General features: G+C 40.0%; 1 long non-coding RNA gene across 1 annotated transcript; it reads left to right on the top strand.

Annotated features, from left to right (window-relative positions):
- The first annotated feature begins 3,916 nt into the window (after nt 1-3,916).
- On the top strand, nt 3,917-8,857 carry LOC309488544. The gene is made up of 3 exons (XR_014202164.1): nt 3,917-4,756; nt 5,175-5,319; nt 5,698-8,857. It is a non-coding gene; the product is annotated as an uncharacterized lncRNA (long non-coding RNA).
- The last annotated feature ends 10,516 nt before the right edge of the window (nt 8,858-19,373 follow it).

The following is a 19,373-nucleotide window of genomic DNA, read 5'->3' as shown; positions in this document are numbered from 1 at the left end:
TTTCATTCTAAGAGGCTATTAAATGTGAAGTGACAACATGAAACACTACTTTCAATATCTAAAAAAAACACCAGTAGTTGGTGGCAAGTCAGCCTGATAATGATTGAATACCAATTTACTCATTTAGGCTCACAATAAGCACATTACATAATTATACCATAAAAAAAAAAAAAAAAAAAAAAAATATATATATATATATATATATATATATATATATATATATATATATATATATATAAGGCAGGATCACTTACTGGTGGAACCCAAACGGAAGTCCAGTTCTGGCTGTATAATCAAACAATAAAAACGAGAAACAATGCATGCCATCAAGAACATTAATGATTCCACAGGAACTTGATCCAGTTTCCCCCATTTTTACTAATAACTACTTTGTGTTAATTCAGAAGACAGTAAGGCAAACTATTAAGCATGAACTCGAACAAGATCAATTAAGATTTTCAAAGCAATTTGGAACCCTTCTTGGTGGAAATTGACAGCACGTTCAAAAAGAGATAATGCATCATGCTGCAGGAGCATTATGGGGTGCAAGCTGTGCGTCAACCAATGGGAGGCAACATCTACACAGTGCCCTAAATGCCACTCCGAAGAGTACAACATCACTGAGGCTGCGGGTCTCTCCAGTGCCCTAGCTGGACGCAACTAAAAATATTGTTTAATTTTCAGTTCAGTGTTTCAATGAGTTTCAACTTTTGGGGAGAATCCATTTCAGTCACCAGAGGACCAGGAGGCTGTGGAGAGGCAGTTTTCTATGCAGTGTCCTGACATTTCATCTCTTTTTGAACGTGCTGTCAATTTCCACCAAAAGGGTTCCAAAATGCTTTGAAAATCTTAATTGATCTTGTTCGAGTTCATGCTTAATAGTTTGCCTTACTGTCTTCTGAATTAACACAAAGTAGTTATTAGTAAAAAGGGGGGAAACTAGATCAAGTTCCTGTGGAATCAATAAATGTTCTTGATTGTATTGTGTTTCGTTTTTATTGTTTGATTATACAGCCAGGACTGGACTTCAGTTTGGGTTCCACCAGTAAGTGATCCTGCCTTATATATATATATATATATATATATATATATATATATATATATATATATATATATATAATTTTTTTATTTTTTTTTCATGGTATAATTATGTAATCTGCTTATTGTGAGCCTAAATGAGTAAATTGGTATTCAATCATTATCAGGCTGACTTGCCACCAACTACTGGTGTTTTTTTTAGATATTGAAAGTAGTGTTTCATGTTGTCACTTCACATTTAATAGCCTCTTAGAATGAAATTGCTATGCAAATTCACAGTGCCTCCTTTGAGCTGCATTAGACAGTGTGTAATGTACATCTAAATGCAGGGTCAGAAAAGCCTAAAGCCTCTTACGTTGTTGATTTATATTTCAAACAACAATTCGACATTTGCTCGCAATGTTTTTCTTAGAAAAAACCTCATCATTCTGCAGGACAATTCTATTACAGTATACAACACAGATAGAAGGGTGTCAATAAATCTGTGGTGATATACAAGACGCTTTAAGAAAAGTTTATTTCCATCACACTGTAAAGTGTTTTTAGATTACATATACCAAAGATTTTACATATTAACTGGGTCAGCATAATTACAGTTAGTACCATGGGAAGTAGGGGTGCTGAGCGTGACCCCTGGTGTGGAGCCCATGAAGAAATATGGTTGGGGATAAAAGTTCACACAAACAAAACCAAAAAACTGTGGTGTTTTGCCTATAGGCATACACATATTACGTGTGTTTGTTTTTATTTATGCTGTATTATAAAATACCCATATTATAACAAATAAATAAAATATATTTGGAAATTGCCCTTTAAAACGAAGGCTCAGTTTGTGGTTCACAATTATTTGATTAAAACCAACAAAAACAATAAAACAAAGACAAAGTCACTTATATTAAACACTTTTTTATTTATGTTTTTGTTAACAGAAGTTATCTTGCGCCTTTAATTGCCTCCACTATCATCCTGTCAATCATCTGTCTCATTGTCGCGGGTCGCGGCTGATTACAGTTTCAGTAAAAATGTATTTCACCATCATCGGTACCCACCCTCAGCCGATTGGCATTACAGTATTTGCAATCACCATCCCGTGTCAAAACGGAGCGTCTAAAATAAAAGTTCTGACTGCTGACTGAACATTGGTCAGTGAGCCTCTCCCGCTAGTCTGGTGGCAGACTAATAATTAATATTTCTGATGTAAAGATTTCTGTGAAACGTGTAAAATTGCACAGAAGAAAGCCCGGACCTGCCCTGTACAGTTTAAGAATCTGTAGCCATAGTAGAGGACTATTATTTTGTTGAACAGACCTGAGCGACAACTGATGACGTCACATGCTCAGACTTGCTTGACCAATCGGCGGAAGGGGGCGTGTCAGGCCGCCCACATGTGGAAAACGAATTTTGAAGTCATTTATTCGTTTTTTGAAAAAACGAAAAAACGAATAAAGGGGTGACTTCCGTTTTTGGTTTATAAACGAAAAACGAATTGACTGAAGTTCAAAAGACTCTCTTCATTCTTTGTTCAAAAAGGAATAACGATAAAATGATCGCCAAAAACGAAAAACGGGCCGTTTTTAGTTGGTTTTTCGTTTTTTGATTCTGACACCAAAAACGGTTATTTGGTTTTTCGTTTTGAAACAAAAAACAGAAAAACGGTATTTTCGTTTTATAATTACAAACGAATTACGGATTATCCAGAGATCCCCTGACCATTGACGCCGTACGTTTTGATAGTTTGTTTTCCAATTTGAAATGAAATAAGCAGAAACGAGAAAACGGCGCCCCTTTATTCGTTTTTTCAAAAAAACGAAAAAACGAGATTTCGGCTTGAGTTTTCTTTTTTTAGTTCACAGGCAAAAAACGAATAAATGACTTCAAAATTCGTTTTCCACATGTGGGCGGCCTGACACGCCCCCTTCCGCCGATTGGTCAAGCAAATCTGAGCATGTGACGTCATCAGTTGTCGCTCAGGTCAGGTCTGCTCAACAAAATAATAGTCCTCTACTATGGCTACAGATTATTAAACTGTACAGGGCAGGTCCTATTGGGCTTTCTTCTGTGCAACTTTACACGTTTCACAGAAATATTTACATCAGAAATATTAATTATTAGTCTGCCACCAGCCTGTTTTATTTAGCTGTGCGGAGTTAAATCTGCTGACAGCGCCAAGCGGGAGACGCTCACTGACCAATGTTCAGTCAGCAGTCAGAACTTTTCTGTTAGACGCTCCGTTTTGCCACGGGATGGTGATTGCAAATACTGTAATGCCAATCGGCTGAGGGTACCAATGATGGTGAAATACATTTTTACTGAAGCTGTAATCATAGCCGCGACCCGCGAGAATGAGACAGATTGACAGGACATTAAAGGCGCAAGATAACTTCTGTTAACAAAAACAATTTTTTTTTTTAAAATGTTTAATATAAGTGACTTTGTCTTTGTTTTATTGTTTTTGTTGGTTTTAATCAAATCATTGTGAACCACAAACTGAGCCTTCGTTTTAAAGGGCAATTTCCAAATATATTTTATTTATTTGTTATAATATGGGTATTTTACAATACAGCAAATAAAAACAAACACACGTAATATGTATGTCTATAGGCAAAACACCACAGTTTTTTGGTTTTGTTTGTGTGAACTTTTATCCCCAACCATTTTCTTCAAAAATGTGTATTTTTTTTAGCCATAAATTAAGATATAACTTTTAGTATAACTTATAACGTTAACCTAAGTTACTCTACCGCGAGACCGCGGCCATAGAAACAGTTCAAACCCATCGCGTTTTGTGTAAAAAAAAACTCAAGATAAACCAACAGATTTAAAAATTCAGTTTCCCAGAATGTTCTTACAACTCTTAACGTAACGTTAACCCGTGTTCACCCCGGACACGAGCGAACGCTTGCCTGTTTCTATTTTAACGCTTCTCCTAGTCAGTCTGGAATTAAATAATTTACGAATATCATCCGTGTGAGTTGATTTAAAGTTAAATATTTAAATAACGTTCTATACGTTAGTCCATGAGAGTAATCATTTAACGTTAACGTTAGTCCTGTCAGCCATCACGAGCGAACTATGTAAGCAGCAGTCAACTGAGGCGAGGGCTCGGAGATCGAGGCATGCGTCAGCATCGAGCCCCTCCAAAAACAGAAAGTGAAGTTTGTTTACCATTTATCAAAACTGGTAAACTCGTGAAATAAGTTTCTAGTCTTTGAGCTGCTATTTTAAATAAGTTTGCTTTTAATCACGCACTCAGAAAAAAGGTAACCGTTACTCTCTGTACATATTTGGCCTAGTTCTTCAAGTGTACATATTGGTACCTTTTAGCTTTTGTACCTTAGGGTACTGCCCCAGTGACAGCTTTGTACCTTTTTTCTGAGAGTGTATGTACCGAGTTATTATAGTGTATCTTTCTAAATTAAAGTAATAATTTATACTGATGAATTTCCATTGAAAGTTTAAAAATTATTCAAAAAAGACATTGATTTTATTGTTGCTGTTAAAACCTCAAGCTCACATTGATCATTCTTTCTTTTTTTCAGAAAATGAGGTGAATGGGGAAATAATAGAGTGTGGCCTCACAGAGAACATGATCTCATTTATTTCAAGGCTCCTTTAAAAAACAGTTCAACAAATTTGTACATGAGATGAAGGAGGTGATAACACTAACAGTAGAGCCAGTGCCAGCAGAATCCCACCAACAGACTTCGACTACAGAAATGCAAGTATAACATTGACTATTGTGTACTATATTTGTCCTATGTTTAGTGATCGACCAATATAGATTTTTTTCTTTTATGCCTGATGGCGATATCTTAGAATGCAGGGTGGCCGATACAGGGCTCAACATTAACGCTTGTCAAGTGGATTTTTTTGAAGGGGCAAGTGAAAGAGAATTTTTACTTGCCTGACCGGACAAGTAGTCTGATTAAACCATCAATAACAACAAAATATTGAAAAAAAAAAAATGTGCAGCCTTCATTGTGAAATGAATTCATTGTGCAGCATTAAATTTATTATGTCTCTTTGTGATCATAAAAATGTAAGGTAAGGAAATAGCGAATGAAATGTGTTTTTGAGGTTTAACTTTTATTATTATTAATTATTATTATTCTGTACTTTTAAATTTGATCCAATAGGAGATTGCTGTCATTGGTGAGGATGCATCCTCTTATTGAGGGTCATGTGAATGTCCTGCATATCCAGTACAGCAAGATGCGACTAGAAGACACCTTGGTGGTCAAAGACCGAATGCAGCGAACTTTTGCATGGCGAAGAAACGAGGTAAGAGATGGGATGACTGTGGAGAATATACTTAAGAAATACCCTTTCTTAAAAACACCCTCAGGGGTCAGTGATATCACCGATTTTATATCAGTTCTCAGCTTAAAATAAATATTTAATGTTGATTTAAGCTTAAAGTATACAAAAATTATAATTTACAGTTATATCTCTTTTGTAAAAGCATTGTGATTTTCTAAACCCTCAGGTGATATGTGCATTCAAGCTTAGAAATATTTGTACAATGATATTACTGAAGGGAAATGGCAATGAAAGAGGCAACATAGAATATTTTTGTCTGATGTTGTCTGATTTTATTTAATTTTTTTAGTATTTTTAGTTCATGTGAATGATTAACTTTCTCTTTCTGTCTATTTTCAGTTGTGTGATAAAGTTGACCGAATGCATTCCATCAACTGTCAGCGCCAGCCAGCCAGCGCTTCAAGGATGGCTTTACCATTATTGTGCCAAAGGTGCTTGAGCTTGTTCAAAGAAATGCTCCATTAGCCAAAATCTACGAAGAAGCAAGAGAAGAGACCCAGCCAACATGTATATGTGGGCCCCACATGGTTTATGCTTGGGCTACGTGGGTACCAAGTGGGTATGGTCCCAAAATGGGCATCTTATCTGGGGCCCACTTGGGTCAGCTAAGTAGGTCCCACATGGGCAAAAACAGGTGGGCTCCCCATGTGGGTCCTAGTTGTGTCACTAATGGGAAATGAGTGCATGGGCTCAAAATGGGCAACACAAATGGGTTTATCAAATGGGTTATACATTGGCAAACACAATCAGTCCCATATAGGCTGCCTACATGGGCCCAAGGTAGTACCCACATAGGTAATCTCTATATGGGTTATGAATGGGGAAAAGATATGGGGCCCACTTTGATAAACCATATGGGTCAGACATGGGCAAACACAATCAGTCCTATATAGGCTGCCTACATGGGCCCAAGGTGGTACCCACATAGGTAATCTCTATATGGGTTATGAATGGGAAAAACATATGGGACCCACTTTGATAAACCATATGTGTCAAACATGGGCAAACACAATCAGTCCTATATAGGCTGCCTACATGGGCCCAAGGTAGTACCCACATAGGTAATCTCTATATGGGTTATGAATGGAGAAAAGATATGGGGCCCACTTTGATAAACCATATGGGTCAGACATGGGCAAACACAATCAGTCCTATATAGGCTGCCTACGTGGGCCCAAGGTGGTACCCACATAGGTAATCTCTATATGGGTTATGAATGGGAAAAACATATGGGACCCACTTTGATAAACCATATGGGTCAGACATGGGCAAACACAATCAGTCCTATATAGGCTGCCTACATGGGCCCAAGGTAGTACCCACATAAGCCGCGTTTCCACCGCAGGAACTTTCCCCAGGAACTAGGAACTTTGGGCTGGTACTCGATGTGTTTACACCGCAGGAAATAGGGTCTAAATGAAGTTCCGGGTAAATATTTCCCCCTCAGATAGTCCCTGCTCATGAGGTAGTACTTTTTCAAAGTTCAGGAACTTTCAGGGGTGGGACTTGTGCGCTGCACAAGCAATCAGTCCCATATAGGCTGCCTACATGGGCCCAAGGTAGTAACCACATAGGTAATCTCTATATGGTTTATGAATGGGGAAATACATATGGGGCCCACTTGGCTAAACCATATGTGTCAAACATGGGCAAACACAATCAGTCCTATATAGGCTGCCTACATGGGCCCAAGGTGGTACCCACATAGGTAATCTCTATATGGGCCCTGAATGGGGAAATACATATGGGGCCCGCTTGGCTAAACCATATGTGTCAGACATGGGCAAACACAATCAGTCCTATATAGGCTGCCAACATGGGCCCAAGGTGGTACCCACATAGGTAATCTCTAAATGGGCCCTGAATAGGGAAATACATATGGGGCCCGCTTGGCCAAACCATATGTGTCAGACATGGGCAAACACAATCAGTCCTATATAGGCTGCCAACATGGGCCCAATGTAGGTCCCACATAGGTAATCTCTATATGGGTTATGAATGGGAAAAACATATGGGACCCACTGTGATAAACCATATGTGTCAAACATGGGCAAACACAATCAGTCCAATATAGGCTGCCTACATGGGCCCAAGGTAGTTCCCACATAGGTAATCTCTATATGGATTATGAATGGGAAAAACACATGGGACCCACTGTGATAAACCATATGTGTCAGACATGGGCAAACACAATCAGTCCTATATAGGCTGCCTACATGGGCCCAAGGTAGTACCCACATAGGTAATCTCTATATAGGCCCTGAATGGGGAAATACATACAAGTATAATTGTGAATCTAATTAATTATGTAGTAAGTTTCATATGTTACAAGAACAGCCTTTTTCCACCTTAGAAACATTACTAAGCTACGTAATATGCTATCAGTTTCTGATGCTGAAAAGTTAGTTCATGCATTCATGACCTCGAGACTAGATTACTGTAATGCTTTATTAGCTGGTTGTCCTGCATCCTCAATAAACAAGCTACAGTTAGTCCAAAATGCAGCTGCTAGAGTTCTTACTAGGTCAAGAAAATATGATCATATAACATCAATTCTATCATCTCTACACTGGTTACCTATTAAGTTCCGTATCAATTACAAAGTATTACTAATGACCTATAAAGCCCTAAATGGTTTAGCTCCTGGGTATTTAACGGAACTTCTATCGCCCTACAATCCATCACGCTCTTTAAGATCACTAAATTCGAGGCTTCTGGTCATTCCTAGGATATCTAAGACCACTAAAGGAGGGAGGGCATTTTCACATTTAGCTCCTAAACTCTGGAATGGCCTTCCGGATATTGTTGGTGTTTGGTGTTTTATGCCCCCAACGGCGTCTTCCAGGCAGCGAGGGGATGGGTAGGTTTAAGGTTGAGGGTAGGGTTAGCTGCCTCTAAGGAGCCATTGGGGGCTTAAAACACCATTCGAGCGATATTGTTCGAGGCTCAGATTCGCTGTCCCAGTTTAAAACTAGATTAAAGACGCATCTCTTTAGCCAAGCATTCACATAATACTTACCTTTTATACTACAGTTGAATCAGATTGAATGCATTAATATTAGGAACAGCAGCTACGCTAATTATTTCCCATCTGCTTTTCTGTTGTTATCTCGGGACGCTAGTCCCGAGGTAAATAGAGTACGTCAGCTCCAGTTTGTATCCAGCCTCTCATGGAAACTTCAGATGCCCCAACACCCATGCAGAGACGACTCGAAGCCCGTGAGGAGACGACTCCACGCCCGTGAGGAGACGACTCCACGCCGGCGATATGTTATGCCCTAAATTAATGCATGATTAACTAACTGTATTTTTCTATGTACATTTTTTTAAATGCACTTTCTGTAAAGCTGCTTTGAGACAATATGTATTGTGAAAAGCGCTATACAAATAAATTTGAATTGAATTGAATTAAATATAAATTGTGCATCTGTAAGTTACATCATAAACTATACACTTGTAAACAACAAATCTGTACAATCATTAAAACAATTGTATACAGTATATTTGTCATTTATAATCTTTGATATAATACCACTAACAGCTGACTGCGGAATATTTAGTAGTGAGGAAATTTCACAAATGGACTTATTACACAATTGGAAACCTGGTACCACGCTTGAATTCACTGAATTCACTGAGCTCCTGAAAGCGACCTATTCTTTCACAAATGTTTGTAGAAGCATCTGCATGCCTAGTGCTTGATTTTATACAACTGTGGCCATGGAAGTGATTGAAAAACCCAAATTCAATTATTTGGAGGGGTGTCCCAATACTTTTGGCAATATAGTGTATGTGGTTACAGTATAGGCCATGGCTCTTCAAATCCAGTCCTGTTGGTGTTCAGCAGACATTAGTTTCAATCCATGACATTAAATATTCAAAGTGTCAACTTTTAGTGGTCTGATTTTGTGAGTTACTGCAAAATGCTTATCTCCATATAGTTATTTTAAAATCTATACAAATGGTTCAAAATATCCAGAAAATGGTCACTACAATATGAAGAACCGGTTACAGAAGTTATCGAATTCTATCAAAATCTATCAGAATAATGGAATTATAATGGCTTAGAGATGGGTAGAAGAAATCAAACCCCTAGTGACAGCCATATGCCCTTATTCAATTGGTCAGTCGGTTAGTGACAATGTAATTCTAGAGATTTTGAATATTGGGGTTAGGGTAGGGGTGGGCGATATGGTAAAAATATCATATCACGATTTTTTTCAGGAAAATCACGATTAACGATTTTATCACGATTCTTTTTTATGTTGGTTTTACTATTTTGTGACTGAGCATTACAGCCAAACTAATGTCCATATTTTAAAAACAAAGCCTTAGGTAACAAAATATAAAATAAAAAAGAATGGCAGACGGGGCGAAGATAAAAAATATTTGTCATTATTTTCTTTGTTATTAAATATTAAGATCAAAGATACACATTACACACACAACTTAATATACATGTAGCAACAATGACATCTGCTTTTCACATTAAGTGAATCATGTGATGTCGAACACATCTTCTTTGTCCAAACAGCACTGGTTAATAATTCCCCACGGAATAATTCACCAGCGCCGGGGTGTCTGTCGCCCCCCCAGTTCAGCGTGGACTCCCTGTGACTTTTACAGCCTCATGACACACACACTCATACACACACACACACACACACACACACAAACATCCGTGGTGTTTAACTTAACATTCTTTTAAATGTGTGTAACTCAGACTTGTATCTGAACTTCCTGTATGTATGTGTGATTAATGTTGTTTTGATCATATAGTTATGATCTTCGAGTGTTTGGATCTGAAATGTATTTTTGAAGAATGTTCTCCCAGTAGAATCGCATTCCGTAACCCGAGCTCATTGGCAGGTCATAAAAATTTGACCACAGAGCTATCCAGCCCTATGCATGAGATAACAGGGTCGCAACATTCCAACACACACACACACACACACAAACACACTCTGGACTTTGAAACAGAAACCCCCTACAGAAAAGGACTTTTACCCATAAAGTCACTCTTAAATGTACTAAATATATATATTTGTGTGTTAAGAGGTGTGTGTAAACCATAGGAAAGCATATGTCCTATTTGTAACATTAATAGGACTGCTATTGCCTATACAAATGCATAATAATGTATCTTTGCATGGCTACAAAGCCTATATTCTATTTTTGATATCTCTGTAATCCTCTCCAGCTGGCGGAGTTGAATTCCGATAGCAGAATTCAGTGATGCGCATTGTTTTATAAGTTCATATGTCTGGAGAAAATCCTCTCAAGTTAAAGTCAATCATGACTCATTCGAGTGGGCGTGTCTAACCGGACAAAGGAATCTTCCCGCTCGAAAAATCTCGACAGTTGATTCGTCCTACACGAAGGAGGGGACGGCACATTAGACACTGATAAAAGTCCAGACCTTCAGTTTCCTCGTTCTCTCTTATCCCTTCCAACTCAACTTCCTCTCTTCGGACCTTCTTCTCCCCGGCGCAGCGTTTCTCCAAGGAACATCTGAAGGAGGCCCTGGCCTTCTCCATCGAGCGAGCACATGTTCGAGTCGTAGCTGCGTCCTTTGCAACAAAGACTGTAAACCTCTCCCATCCCGGGAGATGAACCTTATTTTCCGGTAACATTAAATTCAAGTGAGCCTTTACATCGTCTTGCGAAACGACCCAGAAGACGAAGCTAGACGCAAACCAGCCGGACACGCGCACGCGCGCCCCCTTTTCAGCACCACACTGAAAGAACACAGAATCTTGCAAGTAACGTAACGCTCTCTAAACGCTGATTTCAGGTGTCCAGGTCTTAGGTCTGTGATTTAAGTTACCCTCTATCTTCCCTCTATATCTTTCTTTCTTTCATTTCATTTTCATTCTGATCACGCTATGTTTATGTTTTTGTTCGGTTAAATGTTTATTTGTTTGTTTGCATTTTTACGTACGTTTATGTTTGTAGTTTATATAATCTCTAGTGTGTGCCATTTTATTAATAAATCCATTTATACTTTTAATTGTCTCTGTGTTTGAAAACCCACCTTATAAAGTCAATGAAATTGTAAAAGATCTAAGCTACAAGCTCGATATTGACTACCTTGAGTAGTTTTAATTCATAAACTCAGAAAGTTTGATATTCGCGGCCAGAAGATAAAACTTTCTTGGAGTTTGAAAAGAGATACCCCCTTCTTAACTGTAATGATCAGACAGTACAGAACAAGGTAATCTCGATAATTGATAAAATAAATGTACATGCGACTTAAGAATTATGACCATGAGTCATAAATATTAATATTGCCAAAATTCCTTATATTCTTGAGCTAATTCACATTTACCCCGAGTCGTTATTGTTACATACAAATTAAATAAACAGTGCTTTGTTTTCAGCTACAGTGGGTGTATTTAACAGTAGCATTGAAGAAAGTAATTAAATGAACAAATATAAAAATAAAACAAAACATAGACTTCACTGTATAAATTATAAATTTATACTAATTAAAGCTACTATTAAAGTTATCAGTCAAGAGCAGTGAGTGATTTTCTCTTTGCATTTTGTTGTTTTATTAACAATAAAGGGATAGTTCTCCTAAAAATTCAAATTGTCATAATTTACTCTCTCAAGTTGTTTTAAACTCGAATAAGTTTCTTTCTTCTGTTGAAAATAAAAGTTATTTGGAAGAATGTGACTTACATAGTATATTTTTCTCCTATGGAAGTCAATGGGGACCAGCTACTGTTTGTATAGCCACATTCTTCAAAATATTAATAACATATAACATTAACATTATAGTGCGTAAATAATGAGATCATTTTTATTTTTGGGTGAACTATCCCTTTAAGGACAAACGGCAGAGTGTTTACTATTACTACTGTCTCTTTAAGAGCTGCACTCGACGCGTCTTTTATACACGCATTTGACAAGCAAATTTTCTCTCAATTTTCTCAAGTTTGCTTTCACTTTAGACATAAACGACTTTGTTTATGTAAACCTTGTGTGTATTTGACAGTATTAGCACAATAAGACTCGAAAGATAACTTAGACCAGTATCCAGGCGCTGGTAGACAGGCTTTTAGTGCATGTGAGCTTCGCATGTACGCGCTGAGAAACGCACACGTTAGAACAGCGCATCAGCACGTGAATTAAATGTTTAACCGACAAGGCATTAAAGCACATGCAAATTATGAACTTTTGTGAACTGTAGTGTCCTGTTCCGCTGCGTTAACATTTGATCTGAATATACGTCGCGTTGTGCAGTATGTTGGGACAGAGGCGCCAGAACAGCAACTGAGAATGCGCGATACTACGATATTTCTTCAAAAGCAGATCGTGGAGACATTTGAATCGTCCACGATCAAAAATCGTCATATCGCACACCCCTAGGTGTTTCCCTCCCCCAGATCCTCCATTCAGACTATACCTCCTGTATGTAAAACAAGAACAATAGGTTACTGTCGTAACCCCGGTTCTCTGAAACATCGAGTGGAGAGATCCACCTATGGGAAGGGCATCCTGTACCTGACCTCTGCAGAAGCATCCAATTGCACCAAGTCTGGCTAACAGACAGAAGCGCGCAGCCAATGCCAGGTAAGGACACACCCCCTTACCTAAGGCATATAGCTGTCAGGCGCGCTCCTCCCCCTCAGTAAGTATATTCGCTTCTCGTGCGGCAAGCGGGGCAAAGCTGGTGGATCTCTCCACTCGATGTTTCAGAGAACCGGGGTTACGACAGTAACCTATTGTTCTCTTTCATCATCTCGTTTCGAGATCCACCTATGGGAAGAGACATGGACAGCTCTCCGATTGCCCAATACACTCACAGTGAGGTTCTGAAGGCCAGAGAAGGACGGTCACCTCAGAGAGGCGGTGCCTGACACGTCCCACAAACATGACCCTGCAAGGGTGACGCCACGCTAAACTGCTGTGGGCAAGCAGGGCATGAAACACGCATGAGACACATACATGATAATGGCCCCCGCACCACCAATGCACATAGCTAAACCCAAGAAGGAATGCGAATGCTTGGTGACAGGAATGAACATGGCCAGCCGGCCCATTCACTCCTCGTTGGTTAACCCAACGGGGCTGTGGGAAAGGGCTAAGAGGACCCTACCCCTAGGACCGAGTGTGCCACCGAGGTTCTGGTGACATCCAACCGGTAGTAACGCTCAAAGGTATGAGGAGAGGCCCAGCTGGCCGCGGAGCAGATGTCCTGCAGTGGCACTCCCCTGAACAAAGCCCAAGAGGCGGCTAAGCCCCTTGTGGAATGAGCTCTGATGCCCCCTGGGGGCTGCACTCCCTTTGCTTCATAAGCCATAGTATAGCGTCCACAAGCCAATGTGAGAGGCATTGCTTTGAAATGGGACTCCCCTTGTGCTGGGGAGCCCTTGAAACAAAGAGCTGGTCGCTCTTGCGGAAAGCACTGGTCCTGGTCATATATGCTTGCAGAGCACGGACGGGACACAGAACATTCAGCCCCTGATCCTCCGGGGAGGCAAAGGGTGGAGGGTGAAAAGCGGATAGCTCCAAAACCTCCGAAGTGAACGCAGGGAAGCATTTCGGCATGAAGGCCGGGTTAGGCTTAAGGGAAACCTTATCTCCACTTAGGGAGAATTTGGCGCACGAGGGGTGAACCGAGAGTGCATGTAGCTCACTGACCCGTTTAACAGATGCCACGGCCGAGAGCAAAGCTGTCTTGAGGGACAGCAGCTTAAGGGAAATACTCCCCAGAGGCTCAAAAGGATACAGAGAACGCGCTTCCAGCACCATGGAGAGGTCCCACTCTGGAACAGATCTCCTGATGACCGGCAAAGAGCGGCGTGCACCCTTCATAAAACTGCGGGTTAGAGGGTGCTGCCTGACGGTGGAGTCCTCAAAACCCACATGACAGGCTGAAATCGCAGTCAGGTAGACCTTAATGGTGGAAAAGGACCTGCCTCTTTCCATGAGGTCTTGCAGGAAACACAAAATATCAGGCACCGAGCACTGATAAGATGTGAGACCACGCCCATCACACCACCCTTCGAACACTTGCCACTTACAGCCATATAGGGATCGCGTGGAAACGGCCCTGGCATTCTGATTAGTGGCGATTACACGCGGCGGGAGCCCCAGTGCATTTAGGTTCGTCCTCTCACGGGCCAGGCCCAGAGAGCCACCCTGTCCGGGTGGGAGTGGTAAATCTCCCCGTTGGCTTGGGACAGTATGTCCGTGCGAGGGGGGGAGGCGCCATGGCTCGGCGTATAACAGAGGGATTATATCTGCCAGCCACGGGGCTTTGGGCCACCTGGGTGCTATCAGAATGAGAGACAGGCCGTGCTCTCTCACCCTGGCCATTGTGAAATTATCAGGCACAGGGGAGGAAAAGCATACAGCAGCACTTTGGGCCATGGGTGGGCCAGTGCGTCTGCCCCGAGGGGCGCGTCCACGTCCTTCAGCGAGAAGAACATAGGACAATGGTGGGTTTTCGCGCGAGGCGAAAAGATCTATGGCTGCCTGTCCGAATCTCATCCATAACATCTCCACTATCTGCGGGTGAAGACGCCAATCCCCGTAGATTGGGTTTCCCCTCGATAGCAGATCCGCGCCTCTGTTCAGAATGCCCGGAACATGAGTCACGCGTAATGACAGAAAAACCCGTCTGCTCCACACCAAAAGCCTGTAAGCTAGAGCGTGGAGTTTCAACGAGCGCATGCCACCCTGACGGTTGATATAAGCCACTGCCGTGGTATTATCGTACTCTTTTTGAGTACGAAAAGGTATTTACTTTTGAATGTGTAGCAAAAAAGTAGGCAAGCTTTGGGACATACTACTTCAACATCTTTATCGGACGGATCTGTCGTGTGCATCCTGTCACTTAAACTGCCCTGTCAATCATCTTGTCACAGTTAAAATCCTCTATTAAATCTAATTTAATTTCCTACCGTTTCGGAGAGAAATGTAGTAGCACGTTCATCTGCCAGTGGGTCTTTCATGGAGACTGTCCTCATGTGTTTGCAATTTGAATATAATAATGCTTTTAAAAGTTGGTGCGCTTTAGGTTGGATAGACCTAAAACCAGAGCGATCGTCATTGTGTAAAGCCCGCCTCAACGTTTCTGATTGGTGCCTCGATTTGGACGGATTAGAAATCGGCTTGAATGGGCTCTTTGCCAGACTACTCTAAATTTGCCGGAAGTTTGTCTTGGTTTTCCCAGGCTAGTACTAAAGGCACTCGTTACTAAAGATTTTTGAGAACTCTATAAAAACTCCATAGTAACCATCTGTGACAACTACCAACCACCTAGTAACACTCTAGCACCAAATATACCTTAGCAACCGCCCTGAACACCATAGGAACCATCTAGAAACGCTCTAATAACCACCCAAAATACCCTAGCAACCATTTAGAGCAACAAGTTCCATAGACTTCCATTGAAAGAGATCAAAGGGATATCTCCGGACTGAATTGTCATGGAAACATGAGGGTGGTCTCGTTTGACTCAGGGCAGCAAACAGCCAATCATGAATCACTTCCTAGCCCCTCCCTAGTGTTGGAAAGTTTTTTCTTTCTTCAAAGCAGACCAGGAGACGTTGGAATCATGTTCAAACAGAAGAGTTTCTTTATTTGAGCGCGGCTGCGGTTCGTCCAACAAAATCTAACTAAGGGAACTTTACATGGTATCTTATAGGCATTTTAGAGGGAGGGATTTTTGAAGGTGGAGACAAATTCAAACAAAGCATGTAACAGGTTTAGGTAACACCCTAGACTGAGGGTCTGGCCAATCCTAATTCAATCAGCATAAGGCTCCAAGAGCCATTTGGGTCCGAAAGCCATTTGCAGAAAAAAAGGTTAGATTCTCAGTGAATCATTTGTGTGCTAATCCCATCAGTCTGAGTGAAACTGGGGCTTCAAGAGCCATTTAAGACAATAAGGAGAGAACAGGAATTGCAACTTTGCTGAGATATTAACCTTACAAGCTAAAATCAGTATTCTTCACCGTGATGTTATTTAAGGAAGCATATCTGAAATAGATTCTTAAATTTGTAACCCTTCAGTCCCCTCTTTGAGAGTTCTTAAAAACTCTCACAAAATACAAATTTAGACACTTTATTTATTTATTTAATGTTTATTTGACGGGGACAAATGCATAGAACATTGCTTTATAAAAAATACAAAGTAGATGCCATGCATACAGGTTTATAGCCATGACTAATTTGCAACCCCTGTCCCTGAACTTAAAAGTTCATTCTTGTAACTTGAAAAAGTTACAGGCACAAGCATGATCTGTGTTGTTCATCTGTAATTGCATGCTGACACAGAAACAAAACATGCAATTAGGGTCCGTGAAGTTTCTGCGTTGTGTATTTTTTTCTTTTTCTTTTGTGATAGTTCGTTCAGCAGTGGGTCTAGTTGTCTTCTTGAGGTTGTGGCTTCATTTGCAGGTGAGACGGTCGTTGCATATGGATTTCGGAACAGCCATCAATTGGTATCTGTACAGAGGAAGAAAGAAAACAGAAAAACAGAGCAGTATTTCTTCAAACACTAGGGTTGTATGGCTTTTAGAGTCTGCTGTTGTTGTTTCATTCTTTCCCTATTTCTTAATTGTTTTGACACATATGGACCAGTGAGGTGGGGATAAGAGGGGGGATGAGGAAATCTTCACCACAAGGTTTTGCCCCCGAGGCCTGTTGCACTTCGGTTCTTCCCTGGGCTCCGCACTGGTCTGTGTGTCCTATTCTGACCCTGTTGTGTGCACACTGTACAGTGTGAGAAAAATTGGCACATTTCCATTCTCCAGTGAAACATCAGTCATAATAGACATCATATAATAGAGCATGGGGGTCTGACTGGAATATTTCTGTGGTATAACATTTGATCATATATATATATATATATATATATATATATATATATATATATATATATATTTTTTTTTTATTTTTTTTTTTCATAATTTTATTTATAACAGTTTTTATACAAGCACAAAACAAAGAAAGATGCACAAAATGTATACAAAAAGTATGTTATACATAAAATAAACAAACAAAGGAAGAAAAAAAACACACACACACAACCCCCCCCCCCACCCAACCCGCACCAGATAGAAAAAATAAATAAAATGACACCTTAAAACCATACATACATTTTAACAAGACAAAACATTAACAATGGAGCGAAGAGATAAAAGCAGTGGTGGACGAAGTACACATACCATGTACTTGAGTTAAAGTAAAGATACTCAAGGTGAAATATTACTCAAGTAAAAGTAGAAGTGCTGCCTTTAAACATTCACTTGAGTAAAAGTACAAAAGTATTTGCCTTCAAATGTACTTAAGTATCCAAGTACTATGATTTTTTTATTGCTATAATGTCCTATTATAATTTTTGTCACAAGACTCTTGCTTAACTCAGTCTACGTGAAGACTCTGTCACTCTTGGCACATCAATCTATTAATAAAATGATATATATATTTGAATTGAATAAATTTTTTGTGTGTTTAATTTTGGACGGAAGGGGACTGATCCCATAAGGTATAATACATTTACAGTATTTACTGTACATATTTTTCACAAGCGTCTATGGTCATAATTATAAACATCCTAATGTTATGATACGTTCACATAAACCTGCACAATGCCATTGAATATATATATATACACGCTACATTATGGGAGCAGCCAATTTCCCTACAAAATTAAACACCAAAACGTATTAATGCAGTGTTTCTGCTACTCCTCAGAAAAAAAAAAAGCTATTATATGCAAGTAATTTTAGTGTCAAGGTAATAAGCAATGTTCATTATGCGTCAGTATTTACCGATAATTGCTGCAATAATAGCTGCTGCTCTCTGCCCCGCTTAAAATTATTGGCAACACAAATTGTTTGGAACTATTGAGAGCTACACGAATCACGTGACCGCGCGGCGGCGAGATCACAGTTGGCTTGTTCGACTTGAAACGGCACACTGCACAGACCAATCGGTGAATGACATTAAAATACCGCAAGAGCGATTAGAGAGTAGACGGCTCTGTATGCTTTTCAATCGCTCTCGCGATTTCGCTCTATACTTTGATGTCATAAACTGATCGGTCTGTGCAGCGCCGGTTCAAGTCGAACAAGCCGTGTGTGTCGCAACCTCTTATATACTGTCTATGGTCGCAACTCTCATATTTAACGGCTCTGGTTCGCGCTTAGTAGATACCGCCAAGGCAAGTTCAAAACAAAGCGCGCACGTTGTAGGCTACTGTGATAGGTGGCTCGTTTGACCAGTTAAGTTTTTATCCACTCATAAATAAAAAGGAACGACTGATTTTGAAAATGTAGTAGAGTAAAAAGTAAGATATTTGACTTTGAAATGTAGTGGAGTTAAAGTAAAAGTCTTCCCAAATTTAAATACTTCAGTAAAGTACAGATACGCAAAAAAGCTACTTAAGTACAGTAACGAATTACATTTACTTCGTTACTGTCCACCACTGGATAAAAGAGAGAAGTTATCCATATTACATAGGCTCAAACATATTTCAACTCTTAGAAAGATGCCTAAGGAAGGAGCCCCAGACTTTATCAAATTTTTTAGAAGCATCCACTCTAGAGAAACGAATCCTTTCGAGCTTGAGGGCAGCAACCATTTCAGCGAGCCATTTATGAAAGCTGGGTGGTACAGACGACTTCCAGTCCATCAAGATCACCCTTTTAGCCACCACCATACCAAACATAAGAGACAGTTGCTGAGAATATGTCAATGCTAATATAGGGTCAGAACATCCAAACAATGCTAACCCCAAATCTGGACTGATATCTTCTCCAACAACGTTTGAGTACCACAGAAAAATATTCTGCCAAAACTCAGAAATCTCAGGACAAAACCAAAAAGTATGAGCATGCGTCCCATCAGCGCTCTTGCATCTATCGCATAACGGGGAAACTGAAGGGTAAATTTTATTAAGTTTAGATTTGGTATAGTGTAATCTATGCAACACTTTAAACTGAATAAGTTGTAATCTTGCATTAACAGAACAGGTATGGATTCGCTTCAGCCCTT

The sequence above is a fragment of the Leuciscus leuciscus genome (genome assembly GCF_965113295.1).
Source record: "Leuciscus leuciscus genome assembly, chromosome: 23".
Taxonomy (NCBI): Eukaryota; Metazoa; Chordata; class Actinopteri; order Cypriniformes; family Leuciscidae; genus Leuciscus; species Leuciscus leuciscus.
Note: the sequence above shows the minus strand (reverse complement) of the source record. Positions and strands in the feature narration are given on the sequence as shown.